Source organism: Narcine bancroftii, chromosome 8 (assembly GCF_036971445.1).
Source record: "Narcine bancroftii isolate sNarBan1 chromosome 8, sNarBan1.hap1, whole genome shotgun sequence".
NCBI lineage: Eukaryota > Metazoa > Chordata > Chondrichthyes > Torpediniformes > Narcinidae > Narcine > Narcine bancroftii.
This window is the reverse complement of record NC_091476.1, coordinates 25082160-25104284: the sequence shown is the minus strand read 5'-3', so window position 1 is coordinate 25104284 and position 22125 is coordinate 25082160. Positions and strand designations below refer to the sequence as shown.

At 38.7% G+C, this 22125-nt stretch overlaps 1 long non-coding RNA gene across 1 annotated transcript; it reads left to right on the top strand.

Annotated features, from left to right (window-relative positions):
• The first annotated feature begins 416 nt into the window (after window positions 1-416).
• Window positions 417-10058, top strand: LOC138741686 (uncharacterized). The gene is made up of 4 exons (XR_011343661.1): window positions 417-502; window positions 5750-5813; window positions 7913-7935; window positions 9375-10058. It is a non-coding gene; the product is annotated as an uncharacterized lncRNA (long non-coding RNA).
• The last annotated feature ends 12067 nt before the right edge of the window (window positions 10059-22125 follow it).

Genomic DNA, 22125 nt, shown 5'->3' with positions numbered 1-22125 from the left:
CTACTTGCAACTGTAATTGGGGCCAAAGGAATGGTCGTATTTCAAAATGGGCAGAATGAACGTGGAGTACCGAAGTCTTAAATCAAATTTTTTAATCAATTTTTTTTTCATTGTAGATTTAACAACATCAACTTAAAGCTTCCTGAATTTGTCGATCAACTTTGGTGAATATTTCCACATTCTGGTCCATGCTTACCTTGATAGTTAGCATCCTGGGATCCATAGGCTGAGCGTGGCCATCTTGATTTCTGTGTGCACACGTGAGTCTTTGGTTAGCGCATGCACAGTGGGTTTGTGTATTGGAGTTTGCTTGGCATATGCATGAGAGTTAAGCACCCTAACGTTATTCATTTTGCACCCTTAGCTCTTGCGCATGTGCCAACTGAACTTCAATATGCAACCCCACTGCGCATGCACCAACCAAAGACTCGCGCATGCATGCAGAAATCAAGATGGCGATGGGCATGCCCAGCCTATGGACCCCAGGATGCCAACTAACAAGGTAAATATGCACATTTTGGCTCTTGCATGCCCTGCATCCCTGTTAGAGTTTGTCAAATACAAAATAATCCGTGTCAATTTTATATTTTTCTTTATTTAAAAAAAAATTTTGGTCGTATTTGTGGATGGAAGCAAGTCGCATGGATCACAAGTTGGAAAGTATCTGTATTATAAATTTAGAGAAAAATATAGAGACTAGGATTTACATGAGATGAAAATCTCATGAGATGAAAATAAATAAATATTATAAAAATTACTATTATTTTAAAAACCGAATTTTGAAATAGTTATTGTAAGGGAATCTCAGCCATTGTGCTTCAGTACGCAGTTTAAGAAAATTAACTACTACCTCATTCAATCTTTTTAATTACTCTAGGATTATGGTGGCATAATCATTGAAATGTTGGCTGAGCAATCTAGATGCCTGCATTGATGACAAGGTACAGGGACAAATCCAGAAGAAGAATTTAAATTTGATCAAATTGTCTGGAATGAAAAGCTAATATAGCATCTTCAATGATATTTACACCAAGACGTTCAGGTCAGAACAGTCATTCTATGCTAGTCTCGACTACAAAGACTAAAGTTTTATGCCTGTGGGGAAGCAGGGAATAGATGGCACAACTGAGTTGAGTTTTAGCATTTATGCAAAGACCAGTTGTCATCATTCGAGCAATGACATCAAGTGCTGACATTCTGACATGGTTATAGTTACAAATTTCAATGAAACATACCGTTAAGATTACATCTTTGAACATTTTTAAAAAGTGACTATTTTAAAACCCTGATAAAATTGATCTTACCCATTAATTATCAAACACCTGCTTCTATAAAAACAAACCAGAATTTTTTTCATGTGAAGTTTAGTGTGTAATAAATGATCTCAAGTTCATCATAATTGTATTAAATTATATTGTTATTATATAATTATAATATTATAATATAAGGCCTATAATGTTAAAGATCATATTTAAAATTAAATATGCATAATTAGCTTCACTTTTGCAAAATGGAATTCATTGAAACTGGGAGAAACTTTCGACAAATTACATCTAATCAGAATATCAAAAGCAATGAATTTTTCAAGAGATCTGCTTTGGTTTGTCTCTTATTCTCTTTCATATTTAACTTGGGTAGGTAGGTAAAGGGATGTGCCTTCTGAGGAAACTGGGCCAAAGTATGGCGAACATGTCTTGACAAGAAAATCTAAATGAATCTACAGCCTGGAGCAAATACAGCTATACACACAATGGCACGCAACTTCAATTAAAGTGACAGAAAATAACAGCCTAATCCTTAATTCATGTGCATGTTGCCACATAACCTGCTAAACACACTTATATCACTGTTATTTAAAGTCAGTTGGGTTCTAACTGGTTCTTGACCAGATTTTGTTTGTTTGGTATATTTTAAGCAATTAAGATTCATATTATTTCATTTCAAATAAATTCAAGATTAAAGCTTCAAGATTCCTTTATCGTCATGAAATAGTACAGAACATGTAATATTACACAAAATTGCCTTCTGCCTGCTGTAAGGCAAATAGACACCATTAGGGTCACCTGGTATGCCTTACAGGAAGAAAAAAAGTCACGGAGTGTCCTTGGATTTGCCTCCAGGGCTCGTGCAGCCTCTGCAGCCGCACAGACTCCTATTTGATTCACTGACAATCCAGATCAAAACCTAGAATACGATCAGGAAGCCTTCAGTGCCCACGGGCCCTTGGGAGTCCTCCTTACACTCAGAACCTTCTCGAATGCCAGCTCTGGTACCTGGTTCTCCAGCAGCCCCCATGTGGGCTCCCCAATCGTAGGTCATCCACAGACTGTGTGGGTACCTCAGCCACTGAGCCCCTCGCTTGTCCATTGCCATGGTCACTGTCCAATAGAGTTGTCTCCTCTGTTTCTTAACAGGGGCTGTTTTCCCTGTTTCTGGTGCCCTGTGCTGCTCCATTGCTCCCCAGAGTCTGCAACCCCTCATGGACACAGCTGAGCACAGACCCGTGGTTGAAGTATTTTCATTTAAAAACACCATCGGCTCCTTTGGTCTGAGAAACAATGTAGTTCACTAAATTTTAAGGTACTGTGACCACCAATGGAGCAGCGAGAAGACAGCTCTTAATAAAATGTCAAAACACAGCAATTGCAAGGGAATTATCAAAATTCCCTGCTCAAAAACAAGCCGATTCAGTCCATAATATTCATATTTGCAAATAAATTACACTTGGATAGTTGAGTGTTATGAGAGTCAGAGGAGATGACGATTATGGGTGGGAGAATAGATGAAGGAATGATATTGTTGGGACTGCTATGGTGACTGGCATAGACACAATAGCTCCCTTCTAAACTGTAAGAAAATACGAAATACAGAATAATATGGAGTTCTCAGCTCTCAATCTGTAACCATTCATGTTATGGCACCATCTACTAACTATGCAAATACTTTTGAGACCAGTGTCTTTCATCTAACAAAGGCAATTCTGATGGCACCAAGGTGCACAGCACATGGGCTAAACAACCTCAGAGACAGCTCAGTGGTAGATACTCAGCAAGAGAGAGATTTCATGAAAACAAGGCCAATAAAGGATAATGTTGAGTTGAACAGTAGCAAGGACTGGTGGTAGACCAGAGAACTGAGAAGCTTTCACCACCCAGCAGCAGAAGCTCAAAAAACTGATAGGAAGAAAGAAAGTTAATTTGATAGAATCTTTGCTTGTTGTACAAGAACAACAGTAAGGTTTCTGTGAATGTACAACTAGGAAGAGGGTGACTGAGGCAAATGCAGTTTGTCTAGAGAATTAGTAACATTAAATAAAGAGTTACAGATACATTGGAGTAGTCTTTACACTGATGAGACATTGGCAAAATATGGCACACACTAATTTCAAGTCATGAGGTAGAAAATGCAAAACTTCCAAATGAAGAGAGATAAATATTAGAGAAACTCAAGGGTTTAAGACGTCAGGACTCAAAGGACTGGGTTTTGAAGGAATTGGTTGAACCCATTGGTTGAACTTTTACTCAACTCACTGAATTCCAGGAGGGGAGCAGGAGATTTAGAAAAAAGTCAATGTAATTCCTGATGCATACACGCAAAAGGAGAAAGGTAGAAGGCAGGCAGATAGATGGGCCAGTGAGTTAATCAGCTACAGTGGGCAAGACAATGGAGACACAAATCAAAGAGCAAATAGTTCATCATTAAGGAAACTGAATATAACTAAACCTAATGTTGCTTTATGAAAGGAAAATCATGTTTGACAAATTTGCTCAAATTCTTTGAGACTGCAGCAGGGAAAGTTGCTAGGTGGAATGTGTAGAGCTCGTCGAAAGAATCAAAGACTTGTTGTTCCAAACCAAGGCTTTTATTAGCAAAAGACAGGAGCTCTTCACAGGTGGCCGACCAGTCCGGAATGATCCGACCTGGCTAGGGACACAACACTTTAAGGCCCAGACAGTAGGCGTGGCTTAGCTCTCAGCCAATCGCTGTAAGCACAGTCTAGATACAGTAACTATATACACTATGTACATTAGTGATAGATCTGTACTATCACAAAATGTCAACATAGAGCATTTAGATATCCAAAAAGCATTTGATGAAGTGCCTTACAGGAGGCTAGTGGATAAATTAAAAGCCTGAGGTATTGGAGAAGGTCTGTTAGAATGGATTGAAAACAAACAGTCATAGAAATCAAAGATTGGGGATGAATTTCAGGCAGGATGGAGGTAATTGGTGGAGTAAATGCAGGATATAAACAAGGAATTTTCAAATACTGGAGAACTGGAAAGACATATAAAAGTATTGGAGGGACAAAGCAGGTCATGTGGGATCCACGAATAGGCAGTTGATTTTTCGAGCCTCAGCCTTTCATTAGGAGTGTTGAGATGAGAAACATCAACTGCCTATTGTTTGCCATGGATTGTCAGCCAGGTCCAAATTTCAAATAAAATTGTAAGTGACAAAATAATCAGTGAGTTTCAGTTGATGGCAACAATATTGTACAATTGCTCAGTGCAGTCCTGTCAAGAGCTTTTTAAATAACCATAATTAATTTCACTTTTCACATCTATTAAAGTACAGATACTCCCCAACTTGCGACCTATGTAACTTACGTCCATCCGCACATACGACCAAAAATCTTTTTTAAATATATAAAGAAAAAATATAAAATTTACTCAGATTAAGTTGTATTTGACAAAGTGTAACAAAGATACAGAGCATGGAAGAGACAAAATGTGCACACACTTACCTTGTTAGTTGGTGCCCTGGGGTCTGTAGGCTGGGCATGGCCAGCTTTATTCCTCTGCACGGGTGCTAGTCTTTGGTTGGTACTTGCGTGGTGAGTTCATGTTTTGGAGTTCGGTGGGCACACGCAGGAGAGTTAAGGGCGTGAATTCAATATCGTTAGGACACTTAACCCTTGCAAACCCATCGCGCATCTGCTATTTGAAGTCTCGTGCATGCACACAGGAATCAAGATGACCGCACCCAGCCTACAGACCCCCAGGACACCAACTAACAAGATAAGCATGGATTTAAAGTTTGCTTTAAGATTTCAGTACTCCATACGCATGGCCAAAATTCCTACTTATGTCCATATCATGATACAACTGATGATTTGGTCCCAATTATGGTCATAAGTCAGGGAGTACCTATAGTTCAAAGAACATTTGTAAAATTAGTCTAGTAATCCTATGATAACACTGCATGGTTTGGCTTATCTCTGCTGTCTTTTAATAGAGGTACCACCTTTGTTGTTTTCCAGTCACCTTGGATTGTATACCTCTGGCTCTCCCTTGCAGAAGTCAACAAACAGCTCCTTAGGTTTGGTGACATTGAGTACAAGGTTGTTGTGGTGCACCAATCAACCAAGTTCTCAATCTTCATCCTGTATACTGACTCATCCCCTTCCTTTATACAACCCACTACCATGTTATCACTGGCAAATTTGTACATGTTGAGCCATACAGTCGTAAGTGTAAAGTGAGTAGACTCTCTAGATGGTAATTATTTGGCTTATCTCTGCTATCTTTTAATGAAAATACCATATTTGCCATCTTCCAGTCATCTAGGACAAGCAAAGGTTTAAAAATCTGAAAATTAAACAAACTGTACACATTATGATTGTCCAATACCTAAAAACAATATTCACAAAGTGAGTCAAATTTGTATTGGCTTTTGATAATAAAAATATAAATGGAAATTTGGGGTATTTTTAATAGTTTTTGTTCTTTTTTTTCTGGCTTTCAAGGGAAAGGATCGTCATATCAGAAGATAAAGGCAATGAGAAAGGATCAGAGTTTGGATATGTTGTGGTGAGTTTTCCCACCTCTAGTAAAGGTGAAAACTCCTGGTATCTGGAACTCAAGCAAGTGGAGCCTCAAGCAATTGGCAAAAAAAGCGCGAGAAAAAAATAAATAAATAGATAGACAAACAAACAGATAAATAAATATGATGATAGGAAAAAATGTACATTTAAAATTATATAAGTAAATGATCTCTGAAGTAACACCTAACCTTTGGTGAAGATGGGGGCAAATATTCAGCCAGCGGAGAGCCTTGGTCATGCTTTGCTCATAGCAGCTGTTTGAATAAACGTGTGAAGGAGCAATGGCATCACCGAGGATGAAGAATTGGTTGATGCCACTCACCATTGGAGTGATTCTCTTAAAGTGTTTCCTTATCCCTGTTTAGTAAGAGATGCTCCGCTCAGAGGCTTTATCTGTAAACTTGAAGGAGGGGGATTAATTATCTATAATGTTATTGTTCGTCCTTCAGTTGGCTCCATGGAGGGAGAGGAACTTGTAGATACAGCAACGATTAAATGCTTTCAAAGAATGTGACTGAAAATAAAGTAAAATGCTTTAAGATTTATATATACATGCAAGTGAAGTTTATTCAGTGTATGTACAGTATAGTATTTTTTGTCTTTTAAACTATTTATTCTTAACACTTTGGACTCTATGTCCCAGTTTTCCAATACAACCAACAAGCTCATATACTCCATTTTGGCTTGTACTGTACTTTACTACTATGAAATTTTACCCATGGATCCAGTCTGGAGTATATATTGCAAAAGGTAAAAAATGGTTGGAGTCCAAAGGGTTAATGCAGCTGTATTAGTTGGGCATTGTAAAAGTAAGTCTCAAGAAACCAGAAAGTACACCTATCTGGCATCTAACGGTGCGAGTTCCCAGGGGTTTTACTGTACTTTAAAACCTTTCCCTCTTCTATGAAGTAAAAATCAGGAGTGCGCTGGAATACTCGTCACTTGCTGGGAAGAGTGCAGCAGATACCCACAGCATCCAAGAGAGAGAGGCTGCTTGATTGGCATCCGAAAACTTTCTTCCCCTCATCACTAATACACGGTGACTGCAGTACACAATATTTACAAAATGCTCTACAATTACACATCCCGGTTACTTCGATAAAAACAACTTCCCACCTGAAAGGATAAAGGAAGCAGGTACATAGGAACTGTTTAGTTTCTCCTGCAAATCTCATCCCACTTCAACTTGGACCTATGGTGCTAGCTCTTTATTGAAATGGATTGATATCCTGGAAAAACATAGCCAAGAGTACCAGAAATTCTGGAATGATTACAAGAAATGTTCAGATTCCAAAAGTAAACGTAAAACAAAAGTTCTTCACCTCTATGACATGTTTTGTACTGTGATGTGCCAGTTACTATAAGTGATCAATCTACATTCATGCTAGCTAATATATAGTAACAAAAATCCTTGTACAAAGCCACTAAAATATATTATCAATTAGAACAGGATTATTTCAGTCCTTTGGAGTGTATGTTTCTCGTTCAAGAAGATTGGTGGAGGGTAGTTACAAGTAAGGATATCAATTACCATTTCAGTTTCCTGAAATTTATTTGATTGCCTTCAGGGGATCGAACAAAATTTCCCAAAGTCTTTCTTTCTGAGTTAACATGAGTATTTTTCTTTCCCAATTTTGTGTTGTCCTCAGGAGATGATATGATTGTAATCAACACATTGTCTGGATTGGGCAGACTGGATGGACCAGTTCTTTTATGTCTTTTTTCAGATGTAGCTCTGCTATTCAGTTTATCCCCCTGTACTGAAACCTATATTACAGGAGCAGAAATTAATTAGCTGGCTTGTATGATGTCCGTAAAATCTTCATTTTCAACACATTATTGTCTTATCTGTTTACTGCGAGAGTAAAAAATTTTCTTGTTAACTTAAGAAAGTGAGTATATTAAACACTTATGTTTGATAAAAGGTGAAACACACTGAATGATTTTGGAATTTTGTCAAATGTTGTGGATATGCAAAGTTTATGTGAAGTGTACAGATGATTCACTGACTCAGTCTGAGAGATTATAATAGCAACCAGGTGATATAGGTATGATTCATTTGCCTGTCTTGTGTTAATCCCACAGCTATGAACAATGGAGATCGGATGGTGAGTTAAGGTCCTTTCATATTCTTAATACCAATTATAGAATGAAAACATCATTTGTTTAAGTGAATCACTTTTTGAATCATCTTTCAAAATTTATGCTGGTTAGACAGAATTTGGTTCTGAGGTATTAGATGCATTCACTATTGGGTTGGTTCTTCACTGAATGAAGCTGAGAAGAAATCGAATGTCTGAAATCAGATGAAAAGCAATAGGATATGCATCAGATCACAGTCCCAACAAAGAGAATGGAGTAAATCAACAGTGAGTTTGTGCAAAAGAGTCCATTTCTGCTGAAGCCAATCAGGTGTGATGCAAGGCAGCCAGTTAGTAGCAAAGTACTCTATGGCTGCCATGGTGCATAGAGAGGGCAGGCAAAAGGAAAGCTTTCCCATATGTTCTCAAAAAGACATAGCTATCCTGGTCAATGGAATGGATTGCAGGAGTGAAGTCTTGTATGTGAAAAGGGCCAGCAGACATGATAATGTCCGTCAGGAAGTGGCTCCAATTGTCTCTTCCAGGCATGAGAATGGCCATTCCATAGAACAATGCAGAAATAAATATCACGTCCCCACAAGGTACATTTTCCGAGGGCCACTTCAGTAATTACATCACCAATTAATTTGTTATGAGTTTATTATTTTTACACGTGAAGTAGCAGCAGAGGGATTATGTTTCAGAGAGGATTTCCTGTCCAATTATACAAGTACTCTTCAGGCAGTCATGGTTGGATTGTGGGAAGGGCCTCTCAGATCATGCTGGGAATTAGGGGACTCCTGTGAGAATTGTCCCCTCTAAGATGGAGTCTAATACCTCCTGTACAACACTGCTTTTCTTCTCCATTCAGCTGAGAGATGACATTGTATGTGTTGTTCAAGGTCATCTCCTCAATAGCTTGTTTCTACTGTTTCCCAGGCTCTGGTTCATGGTGTTCAGGCACCACATTTCCATTCTGCTCCTCCTTTTAAATTTTTACATTTTAATGTAGACATACAGCCTGGTAACAGGCCATTTCAGCCCATGAGCCCATGCTGCCCTACACCCAAATAACTTACAACCCCCCAGTACATTTCAAATGGTGGGAGATAGCCTGAGCCCCTGGAGGAAGCCCACACAGACATGGGGAGAACGTACAAAATCCTTACAAACAGCGTGGGATTCCAACTCCGGTCCCAATCACTGGCAATGAAATAGTGTTGCACTAACTGCTACACGAACTGTGCATCAGTTGCCATCTTCATTTGGTCTGATAGTGCACCTGTCAGGCCAGAAATGCCTAGACCAAAGCAAAGAATGAAAACTCATCTGCAGGAGGCCATTGGCAGTTTCATGATGATCTTAAAATGTTAGCAGCTGTGGCTATATCGAGACTCACTTGGCTTAGATGGAGAATGCAATGGTGTGAGCAGTCTGGGAATAAAGGTTCACTTTTGTCTTCTCAGGAATCATTCCAAATGGCAGTGCCAGCAGATGGTGTCAAGAATACCAAATGAAAACACACTCACCAACAGGAAATATTTTGCATGATCTGCAATCCTGCGGGAGAGGAAACCTTTCCTCTTCATTAAGAGGGCCAAGTTATTTGTGACAGCCTTCATGGATACATCAACACTGTCAATGTCTGCTTTGATCTGGCACTCTCAGCAAGTCCTTATCCTCATTAAAATCAAAGTAGATGCAATAGTTTTTTCAGGAGTACAATGTGACTTTCCTGAATGTGTCTCTAAATACTGAGAAAAAAGCTAGAAGAATGTGTTTCACTGAAACTGCTCCATAATATTTGTAGTTAGGAGTTTTCACTCACTATGGTTGGAAGTGGTCCTTGCATGAATAATTACTTTCTTAGAAGTGTGCCAGAATGCAGAGAAAGTCTAGGAACATTGATTGATATGGATTGTGAACAGAAGTACCTTGTCCATTTTCACATTCAGTGTGATGGCAGCTGGAAATGATCACTGATGTGACATGCTTCAGGAAGAGTCAAAACTGGATCATCTCTTCATCATTCAATCATCTATTTTCCAAGCACGGCAAAAGAGATGTACAGAAGGAAAAGGAAAGTAGCATTTATTTTATATCCAGAGGAGTAAGAAGTTGCAGGAAATCACCAAGTAAAATTCTTCTTAAATAAGGTACTTAATTTTATTCTCCAACATTTTATAAAATTAAATGACAGTTTTCAAAAATTAATAAAATTTGGAAATTAAAGTTATTAATTAACAATAATTTCTTTTTAAAAACTTGCATTCTAAATAATGGCACAACTTGTCCAGCAGCATTAAAGCACCAGAAATAACACCATGAAAGATAAGTCCCAACATAAACTGGAGATTTTTTTCTCCTTTTCCAATATAAGTTGGAGACCTTTTTCTGTGATCACCGATGTGAACAATCTGTAGCATCAGGCGATTTAAAGGAAAAAGGTGATCTGTTCTTGAGCGGCATCTTATCGCACACTCCTGGCAGAGACCAGACCTCTACTTGATCAGTTGGAGCCTGAATTAAGGCAGAAAAATAGCATCTCTCTCCACGTCTGTCCCTCTGTATCAGATGACATCTGCACCAGCATGGCATGGAAATGTTGCAGAAATGTGTATGGTCTCCTCAGTGCAAGTCATGGTCTCCTAGCTCTTAATGCTCTCTGATGGCTCTTGCATTTGGTCAAGCAGGCTGACAATGTATCCATCATCTTACTGTATACCTGATTCTGCCTTGATCCATTTGTGGCCCTTAAATGAGCACTCAAATTTAGTGCTGACCTGTGGCCTGTACTCCATGGAAACATTGCACTAGATTCCCAGTGTTGGGAGCCACACAGTCAACCATTAGAGTCTCGTGACACCTATCCCTCAAATCTAATCTTGTCTTGCTAATGCCCAGGATCATGCTATGAAGTGTCAAGAGCAATAATGCCCTAAGCTCTTCATCATCATTATCAACAGCATCCCTGTCTGATGGCTCTGCTATATAATGATTGAGAAAAAACAAAACATAGGAAGTAGGAACAGGAGTAGGCCAAAAATGGCCCATCAAGCCTGCTCCGCCATTCAATAAGATCATGGCTGATCTAATTTATGACCTAACTCCACCTCCCTGCCTTCTCCCCATATCCCCTAATTCCTCTATCATGTAAAAATTTATCTAACCAAATTTTAAATATGTCTAATGAAGCAGCCTCAACCACTTCTCCGGATAGAGAATTCCAAACATTCATTACTCTCTGGGAAAAACTATTTTTCTTCAACTCTGTCCTAAATCTACTCCCCCGAATCTTGAGACTGTCCTCTCGTTTTAGTTTCCCCGGCCAGCTCAGAAAACCTTCCTACATCTATCCTATCCACAGTCTTCATAATCCTATATGTTTCTATATGATCTACTCTCATTCTTCTGAACTCGAGCGAATACTCGAGTGTGGATAAGGGCTGTAATTCCCCGGTTTGACGATCTTCTATTCAGAATAAACAACCAAGAACAGACGTTTTTAATGCAACGTTCACATTATTGTGATTTCACAGCTTTTTTTTTTACAACTGCATTCACGTTTGTTAAATCTGTTCCAGAACTAATGCATTTTAATTTTTAAAAAAAATTTAGACATCCTGCATGGCAACAGGCCATTTTGGCCCACAAGTCCATGCCGCCCAATTTACACCCTATAACCCCTGGTAGGTTTCAACCAGTGGGTGGAAACCCACGTAGACATGGGGAGAATGTACAAACGGCGTGGAATGTCATTCCGGTTTCATTTTCAGAGTACTCCAATCCATCAGCATGTATGTCACACCACATATTGTCTCTTGGTCAACAATCGTTCTTCAGTAAGCCAAGGATTTTTTTGGCGTGTGCAGACTATTTTCTCTCCACTTGCATCCCAGGCCTTTACAATTTGTTTAACTTCTTTCATAAGAAACAAACTGTGCTGAAGAAATGTATTTTTTAATTGTAAGCTGTTCTAGCTTGTGCTAACAAAATATCAGATTGTTTTACCTGTGAATAAGATCCCGATAATTCAGTTTTGGTGAGTGAAATGAGTTTCAGTTTAAAATTCATACATCGCAGTTAAAAGAAGTCAGGGATATTTCAACCCCGTCAACTCGTTGACATCCTGTCACTTCTGCAGTAAGGGTGGGCCCCAACTGATGAGGGGGATGAGGGTAATACTGACATTTAGTAACATTTCCATTCATTGTTCTTTGAAATCACAAGGCAATTTGGCAGAAAGGACCCTGCCTTGCTAATGTACAAACAACACTTTTTCAGCTGTTCCTCTTCATCCCCATAATTAGACATTTTTCCATGAGGAAACTGAAAGAAAGATCTTTAATGACCTGCTTCCTTGCAGCTGATTGGTGGGTTTTCTTTCTGCAGCAGGCAGAGCAGTTCCCATGCTGTCCACTTATCAAATACAATGCTGAAGTATTTACCCAGAAACCATAGTTAACCTCAGGCTCTGCATCCTGCAGCTCACTCTTCCTTCCAACTCAGATTTTCCACTCTGTGTTGCATCCCAGCCTTGTCCAAGGTCTTTATATTTATTTCCTGCCTGGGACATCCATATTACCATATAACCATTTACAGAGTGGAAACAGGCCACATCGGCCTTTCGAGTCCACACCGGTTCACTAGAAGAACTCCACTAGCCACTTGCAGAATTCCTTTGGGAAATACTTTAAATAAAAATTTTGTGGCCAATTGGATGGTGACCTTTAAATTATGACAATAGTAGCTAAACAAAATTATTTTTCATTGTCCTAAAATATATCATACTTCCCTTTCTATATGATTCTTAATGACATGGAACACAACAGAGAAGTCCTACCGCGGACCTCCACCGCGTTCAATAAAAGTAATTTACTCAAACAGTCACCTGCAACTTTTGAGAACCCCCATGTTCCAAATGACGTCATCACATTCAAATGTCATGACATCACTTGGAACCTCCCAAGCCAGTTCAATTAAGCCTCCGGTGAGCCGTTCCAATATAATAAAACTGAAAATTCTGCAGATCCTCAGCAGGTCCCATTTCATGCTATTTCATAGATTCATGCAGTGTGGAAACACACCTCTGGCCCATCCCGTCCACACCAACCATCAGGCACCCATATCCCCACTTCATTCTCATAACACTCCACTGACTGTCCAGGTTTTACATTTTACCTACACTTTTGGAGCAGCATACCAACCTGCATGGTTCTCGACCATGGAAGAAAACCAGAGCACCCAAGAGTCACAGAGAGGACAGGAAGACTCCACGCAGGCAGTACCAGAAATCGGGATTGAACCTGGATCACTGGAGTGGTAAGGTGGCAGTTGTTAGAGCTGAGGATATTTTTTTGTTGTATTAATATCACTTGTTTAAGGAAAAGGATATCAATCTCAAATAATTAACGTAAAGTCTTTGTGTTATCATAAGTAAACTGTCACCAACTTAAAAACTATTTTGATTTCTTCATCAACTTAAGACATCAACTCCAATTTGCCTTCCATAGATGCAGGTTAGCCTGAGTGCTTCTAGTCTTTTTGTTTTCATTGCTTTTGAAACATTTATTTCCCTGCCTTATTGGACAACATCATTTGCTGCACATATGTTGTAATGTAAATATTTTATTTGTTTAACCTCCAGCAATAAAATAGCTCACTGTCAGTCAAGTTTTCTACTTCTAAATTTCCTTTGGAATGTAACTGTTATCATATTAGGGGTGGCACAGTTCGCTTAGCGGTTAGCACTATGCTGTTACAGCGCCACTGATCCGCGTTCGAATCCGGCACTGTCTGTAAGGAGTTTATACATTTTCCCTGTGTCTGCCTGAGATGTCTTCGAGTGCTCCAGTTTCCTCCCCTCTTCAAAACACATGGGAGTTAGGTTAATTGGGTGTAATTGGTCAGCATGAGCTTGTGGCCCAAAAGGACTTGGTAGCATGCTGTATGTTTGCATTTAAAATTTAAATATAAATGAACAGATAAACCAATTTAAACCAATTGCATATGTAGTCTATTTTGTGAATAATTGTTCCTGTGGAATGAACTACATATATTTAAATCAAAATTTGGCTTTAATATTGGCTGAAAAAATATCAGTTTTGGAATATAAGATTATTGGTCACTCATGAGTTTAAAACTATATTTTATACTTCCATAGTTCTGAAGAGTAATGATCACAATCCATCATTACCATAGAACCATAGAACAGTTTACAGCGCGGAAACAGGCCATGTCGGCCCTTCGAGTCCGTGCCAGTTCACTTGAACAACTCCACTAGCTCCTGCTCTCCACCCATAACCCTCCAACTCCTTCATATCCACATCCAACCTTCTCTTAAATAACAGAAAGGACCCTGCCGCCACTATCTCTGGAAGATCATTCCATTCTGCCACCACTCTGAGTGAAGAAGCATCCTCTAACATTTCTCCTAAAGTTTTTCCCCCTTACCCTTAACATACCCCGTTGTTCCAACCTCCCCTGCCCTCAGGGGAAAGAGGCTACTCACGTCTCGTCTATCTATTCCCTACATAATTTTAAATACCTCTATCAAATCGCCTCGCAACCGTCTACGTTCCAATGACTAAAGTCCCAGTTTCCTTAATCTTTCTCCATACTCTAGACGTTGTAAGCCAGGCAACATACTGGTAAACCTTCTCTGCACCCTCTCCACCTTATCTATATCCTTCCTATAATTTGGAGACCAGAACAGAGCACAGTACTCCAAAACCGGCCTCACCAATGCCTTAAAAAGCCGCAGCATCACCTCCCACATGAACCACAATCAATTAGTTTTAATTGGGTGAGCCACTAATAATATGGTCAAAGTTATAATTTGCAAAGTTCTTAAAGATACCTGATGACAAATGTGAAATGATAAGATCATATAATAGGGTCAACTTAAATCTTTTCTTGATGTTTTCTCATGTAGAAGAGAAAGTTCCAATTTCAAACATGGTTTTTTTGAGTACAAAGCCCTCTCCAATTTTTATTGTACAAATAGGTTTTTTGTGAAGGTTTGATATTTTTATTGGCACAAATGTGCTTTGGAAACCAATTCAAAAATATACACAATACTATTACATCATTAAAAACATATAAACCCTCACAGAGTGCAACATCCATAAAGACAGGAACAAGCTTTAGTGTATTGTGGGTTTTTCTGAACTGGTCTCCAGAGCTGAATTTAACTCGCATTCATTTTAGCCTTTATTGTGATATCCCTCTTCAACTTGTGTCTGCATCTTAGTACCACTTTAAGATATTATATTTTGTAACAATATAACATAATAGCTTAAGTTGGTATCAATCCATCAACTCTAAGGTGGGACTTTGCTTTGTATCAACAGATATAAATCACAGAAGTCAGGAAATACAAAAATGGACGGACCAATGGACGCCAAGTATAGACATGTCAAAAATGTAATGCAAGACACTGAAGTCGGATTGGGGCAAGAGTGAAGAAGGAAGGCTGACGTAGTCATTATCTATTCAAATTTCTACTTTTCTGAATAACCGCTGAGACTGAATCACCATGCAAACACACTTTGCTCTCCAGAGAGATTTTAATGTCAGTCCAAAGTAATTAACATATTATAAGCATGTTCAAAAGAGAAAGGGAAGTGAATCTTCCAAAAGGTTAAAAAAAGACTCTCATCAAACTAAATTAGCATTTAAGTTGACTTCAATGAATGATAGAATGAGGCACCATGGTAACAGGAATAAATATCAACATATTCAAACTAAACAGAACTGACTAAAGAACAAATCAGTGCTGCAACTTAAAATATTAAATCAATCTTTTATAAATTCAGGAACATCACATACATTGTACAATAAAACCCTGGTATCCAGCATCTATGGGGATTGTTAGATGCCAGTGACTTGAGATGGTGGCTTGTATGATTGGCGAACTAACAGCGAGGCACGCCAATTTTAAACTTATATATTTTTCACCTATTCATTTTCTGCGATACTTTTGAGGCTGCCAGTTACTTAAATTCTGGATTACAGGGGTTATCCAGAAGTGATTCTTTATAAGTATTAATCCTTCAATTAAGGATTCCGGCTCAAGTTATTAACAATTCTTTTCCTTCCACTGATGCAGCCAGACCTGCAGAGTTCCTTAGCAGATTATTTGCTGCTCATAATAAGGGGCATTAGTGAATCCTTCTTCTCAGATCTATGATTAATTTTCTCTTGACTGGTACATATTCCATTAGCATTGCATGTTCTTCCTGAATATAGAGGACAACAAATATAATTGTGCAGTAAAATTTACCACAGTTAAAAACCACATTGCTGATTCCTATATAAGCACAGACTATTTTGGGATTTAGAACATTGCCATGCTCTTGACCTTTTCTGCTGCTTTTAATAGACTGTAAAACTTTAATGACCCAAATTATTCTGTTCTTGTCCGTCTTACCCAATAGTGGAAAACCCTCGTAAGTTTTGTTTGCTGATCACTGATTGTGAGAAATCTATCTGCCCATGTTGCTATATGTATTTGGTCCACGGAATGCCAACCTTGCTCATTCATAATCGCTCTTTGAATCAAGTGACTTACCCGTTAAACACATTGATGGTCTGAATATAATATAAACCAAAGGGACGAAAGAATGAAGCTGGAAGCCATTGGTGGAGAAGTAGGGAGCAGTGTCTTGTACCTTTATTAAAATGATTTTCCAGAATTAAAGGAATTAAACATTGCAGTTTTCCATCTTGTAGAATTGTGTCTCTATGAATTCATTATGCTGTATTTTATTGGTACAAATCTGACAAGGATCAGGTTTAGATTTATTTTGATGAAAAGGATTTTCATGTTGTAATCAAGAATCATTTTTAGTGAACATCATTGGATATTCCCTCTGCTTAAAAAAGGTGATTTTGTAAGACACATGTCATGCAACTAAAGAGAAGTATATGAACGTTTTCTTGGCATTTATAAATCGTACCATACTGTAAATCATACTCCGTATCTTATTCTTCAAGCAAATGCAGCATAATTGACAAAATCTCAAGCTCTATTTTAAAATATCTTGCTGATACATTAACAAACTTTCAAATAAGATATATTTACACTCCTGTGCATTATCTGGTTTTATGGGATCTTCTTAACTTTGGAACTGGATTCATTGATTTTTTATTCTCTTATTGATAAGAATGTGCACAAGTGCAGAATAACCTGAATAATCAAAATATAGACGCATGTCTTGCCAAGAATATGCAGGGACATTGGATGGTATCCAAGCATTATAGTTACATACAAGCTGGAAGCAGTAATGGAGGAGCCCTTACAGAAACTCCACCTGTACATTGTTGCAGAGCAGGGGTGTTTTTAACCTCAGAGGCTAGTGGATAAACTGTCCTTACGGGTTCTCAACACCCTTCTCTGCAACTGCATCCCAGACTTCTTGACCAAAAGACCAATTTAGTCTAGCCTAGTAGCAAAACCTTGTCTTATTACACTGAGCATTGGCATACCTCAGGGCTGATATGCTCAGACTGCTACTGTTCACGATGCTGACTCATGACTGCACTGCCAGATTCAGTTCCAACAATCTTCACGTTTATGAATGATACAACAATAATTGACCTCATCACAACAGAAGGAAGGTTGGGCGGCTTGAAAAATAGAGTGGAAACAATAACCCAAGTCCCAACATGGACTAGACAAAGGAGATGATTGTGGGCTTCAGGAGGATGAAGCTCGACCATTGTTCATTATGCATCAATGGTTCCATCATGGAGAGAGAGAAGACCACTGAGTTCCTTGGTAAAAGACTATCTATCCTGGACCTCCTCATTAGTCAGGAGGGCACAGCAATGCCTACACTTTATTTGGAGTTTAAGGAGGGCAAGGCTACTGGCTGCCATCTTGACAACTTTTTTACACTACAATTCCTGTCTGGCTGCATCATTGTGTGGTGTGGTAGCTGCAAAGCATCAAACCTGAAGTCAAATCAGAGGATCATCAAAATGGCTGAGAAGATCAATGGGATCTCCCTTTGCTCTATTAACGACATTTACTGGGAGCATTGTTTAAAGAGGGCTCAAAGAATTAGAGAAGATCCTTTCCATTCAGCCCACAGCATCTTTGACCAACTACCATCAAGAAGGAGGCGCAGGAGCATTAATATGAGCACTGCCAGGCTGGGAAATACCTTCTTACTGCAAGCTGTGTGACTGATGAACAGAATCCTGAAAACAAATAAATCATCCAAAAATATTTCTATATATTCTTTTAAAATATCTTCATGTATATAATGTGTTATTATGCACTGTGCATTTTATATATATGTACACAATGCTGGAGAAACTCAGCAGGTTATAGAGCAAAGATAAAGATACGTAACCAATGTTTTAGGTTTGAGCCCTTCATCAAGGTGCAGGCAAAATGTGGGCAGGAGCCTGAACAAAAAAGGTTTTCGACCTGATGAGTTTCATTGTGTTTTTACTGCAGACTTTTGCACTCATGTATGTGTGCGTGCCATTGCCCAGAGAAATGCCGTTTTGTCAGATTGTATATATACAGTCAGATGATAATAAATTTGAACTTGAATTAAAGTGCACCAAAATTGGATGTTGCATGCTGTAGATGAAAGTTGGCTTCAAAATGGATCACAAATGCCAGTCGCAGGGAAGGACAATGTCACTTAAATCTCTCATACATATATGCCACTGACAAATAAAGTTTTGTTTCTGAAGAAAAATTGTGAATTATAATAGACAACTTCAAGCTGAATGCAAAGATAATTTCAGATTTGCTGTCTCATGTAGGAAATTGGAGAAACATTAAATTAAATTAACTTTTATTGAATTTAGCATGTTTAATTGCGTAACGATGTTGACACATTGCGTTAGTTCAACTGACCTCAAAATATTTTGCTGCTGATTTTCATTTGTACTCAGCATCTGATGCCTCTCATGTCAGCGTCCAACAATAGTCGACCAACATTGATGGATTCCAGTTGCCCTGATACTACTTTTCAATGATCATAATGTCCTAGTGAATCCTTTCACCATGTTTGTCACTGATTGAACCAAGATCAGTAGTGAAGTAGTCCAAGTGCGAATGGAGAAAATTATTTTTGAATGACATGTTGCACTTCATAGTTTTGTCTGCTTGAAGCATGTTGCCAATCAGCTGGATGTAATTTGGTGCTCTGTCGTTGCCAAGAAAATTCTCAGCAACATTTTTAAATGCCTTCCAAGCTATTTCCTCCTAAGATAACATTTGCAAAGCACTTGCACTGAGTGCCTGTCCAGGCATGCCTGGACTGACCAAAACAGCTTGCTTTGTGGCTATATGCTAGTCGACTTAAAATATGACAGGAAATCACAAAGATGGGTTAAATCTAAAAAAAATGATAGGTGATAGGAAAATTCTAAGGTGATTTTTGAGATCAGCAGTCCAAATTCCATAAAACACACCAAAAGTTTCAGGAAACAAAATCTTCGTTGTGCAGTGAAATTTGTCCCATCTCGTCAAACTGTTGAAAAAGTGTTGTCTACATTCTGCTATACTGAACCTCTGTTGTTTTGAATATAATTAATTAAAATTCCAATAATGTAGCACAATCAACACTTTGGTGCCAGCCTGTCATATTTTCCAATCTATGACGTGTTATTTCTGTTAATACCGCAACAAATGTTTCATATGTATTTTTTAGTTGTTACATTAAATGATGATACATTTTCTAGTGAACAGATATCAAAATCAAACGTACTGCATGTGATGATCTCCTCCACATTGGAGTGACTAGGTGCAGACTGGGAGCTTGCTTCATTAAGCACCTTGGATGGATCAACCGCAATAGCGTGGATTTCCCAGTGGCCATCCATTTCAATTCCCTGTCTCATTCCTTTGCTGGCACATCTATCCATGGTCTCATGCACTGCCAGACTGATTCACCTAAAAAATGGAGGAACTAAACCCTCTAAATGGATGGCAATAACATTGACTTCTCTGGTTTCATTAAGCTCACACCCCCATCTTCTTCCCCATGTCTCCATTCCTCTCTCTCTCTCTCTTTCTCTCTCTTCCCATTTCCCTCTGTCTCCTTTCACAGAATCAAATCAATTCTCACCTTTCCTCCTGTCATATTCAATTAACACCTTTTGTCCTGTTGGTCTGTACTCCTCCCCCCTCCCATTCTTCAGCCCTTCTCTTCCTAGTCTTGAATTCTGACGCCTGCCTGCTATTTGCTTGTACATTGAAGAAGGGCTCAGGTCCGAAACATTGGTACTATATATTTACCTCGTATGGATGTCATGTGGCCTGCTGAGTTCCTTCAGCATTTCTGTGTTTTTACTACAATCACAGCATCCAGAGACTTTCGTGTTTCACTCAAAAGTAGGCACGCCAGATTTGCAGACAACAGTTGAGCCAGTGGATGTCACAGGAGACTTAAAGAGGATTAAGGTTTAGTGAACAACTGTACAGACATGCTGCCTGAAACAGCACCAACAAAAATAAAGAATTTAATAATAAGAACAATTGCCTTGGAATTAGTGAATGGCAGTGAGCTGTCAGAGGGAAGTTTGGAAAGAGACCAGTCAATAATGATAGACTGATCACTTTCAATGTTTGCATATAATAGTTAAAAGACATTAAAGCAAAGCACACAAATACAATGATAGAATACTGGGTTTATCAACATGCAATGAAATGAAGACTGCCAGACATTATCCAAGATAGGGGTATCAGACAGTTATGAATTATATTATTTTGCAGGAGAGAGCAGAGAAATAACTATCTCAGTGATGATGTTTCTGCTTCAGAGTCAGAAAGGTTGTGTTCAAGCTTTCTGAATCTGAAGATGTGCCATTCTCAGTATTGCACGGGTGTGTGAGGCTGGAATATTTGCAGGAAGGCGGATGTTGTACATCACAAGACTGGCAACTTTTTGAAATGTACTACATGACCATTGGCTTGTTTGATGGTGGAGGTATGGGTGGAGCAATAGTTGGTTTAAGAAATAGCCATGGGATTTCTTTTTAAATTTAGAGATACAGCATGGTAACAGGCCCTTATGTCCCTCAAGCCAGTGGTGTGCCATTGCACCCATTTGACCAATTAACCTACCAACTAATACAATCTTTGGAATGTGGGAGTAAACTGAAACATCCAGAGGATTCCCACACAGTCACATGGAGGATGTATAAATTCCTTACAGACAGTGCCAGATCTGACCTGGGTTCCTTGGTTCTATAGCAGCACTACACTATCTGTTCCTCTCTAATCTTTGATGACATCTGAAGTTTTGAAAAAGTCTGAGATTAATATAATTTTGTATCTTGATGATCTAGAAATGGTATTTTAGCTGAGCCCATGTTTACCTTTCATAGTTACACCAGGCTGTCTGGCAGTATAAGATCCTCAGGTCCAATTGGGTTCAGCAAGCAGACTCCATGCAATTTTGCTCCATTATGTTTCTGCTTGGCCATTATCAGCAGAATGGTATGTTCTTCAATTAACAATTTATAATCTGAATGGTTAGAAACAAAGGGAACATTTGTGGAAATCCACAATGTACAGACTTTTACTATTCTTTCTCCCGATTCACTGAACCTCATCCAAGTCAGAACAGATTGTTCTTGCTCCTTACCTTTGCAGATTAGTGCTAACTGATTTCAAAATAGTTTCCTTAATGGCTAAATTCTGTTGACATGCACTAAACATGACCTATATTTAATCTAGCAACATCTGTAAGAAAGACTAATATGCAGTCAGGAAATATTTTGCAGAAGCTTTCATTCACGTTATTGATAAATATTTATAGGCTCCAAATCTTGGCAGGGTTAGCTTTAGATAATCATGGTGTTTACTAGCAGAGTAGAATTACAGACTATTCTTGCAGGCTGGCATTTTAATTGCTGTGTGGTTTTCTCAGCAGCGAGTGGAGATTAATGGCTTTAAGATAGAAGGAACAGTGAATCATCGCATAAAATCCACCATGGTATTGATTTTGATGTGGAATTAGGTAATAAAGAATTTCAGAGGAATCTGGTGAAATACAATCCGAAAAAGGCCTCCATGGGTAACATTAAAAAGCATGAATTTATTTTGTTGGAAAATTTCCATCCTTGTAGAATACATTTCTGTAGAAGCAGAGCTGAATCAGCTGAGGGTACGGGATATAAAAGAAATCATGGATCCATCTCAGCTCTAATACGGAAGACCTAGGCTCCTCGATAGATTAGTGGCTC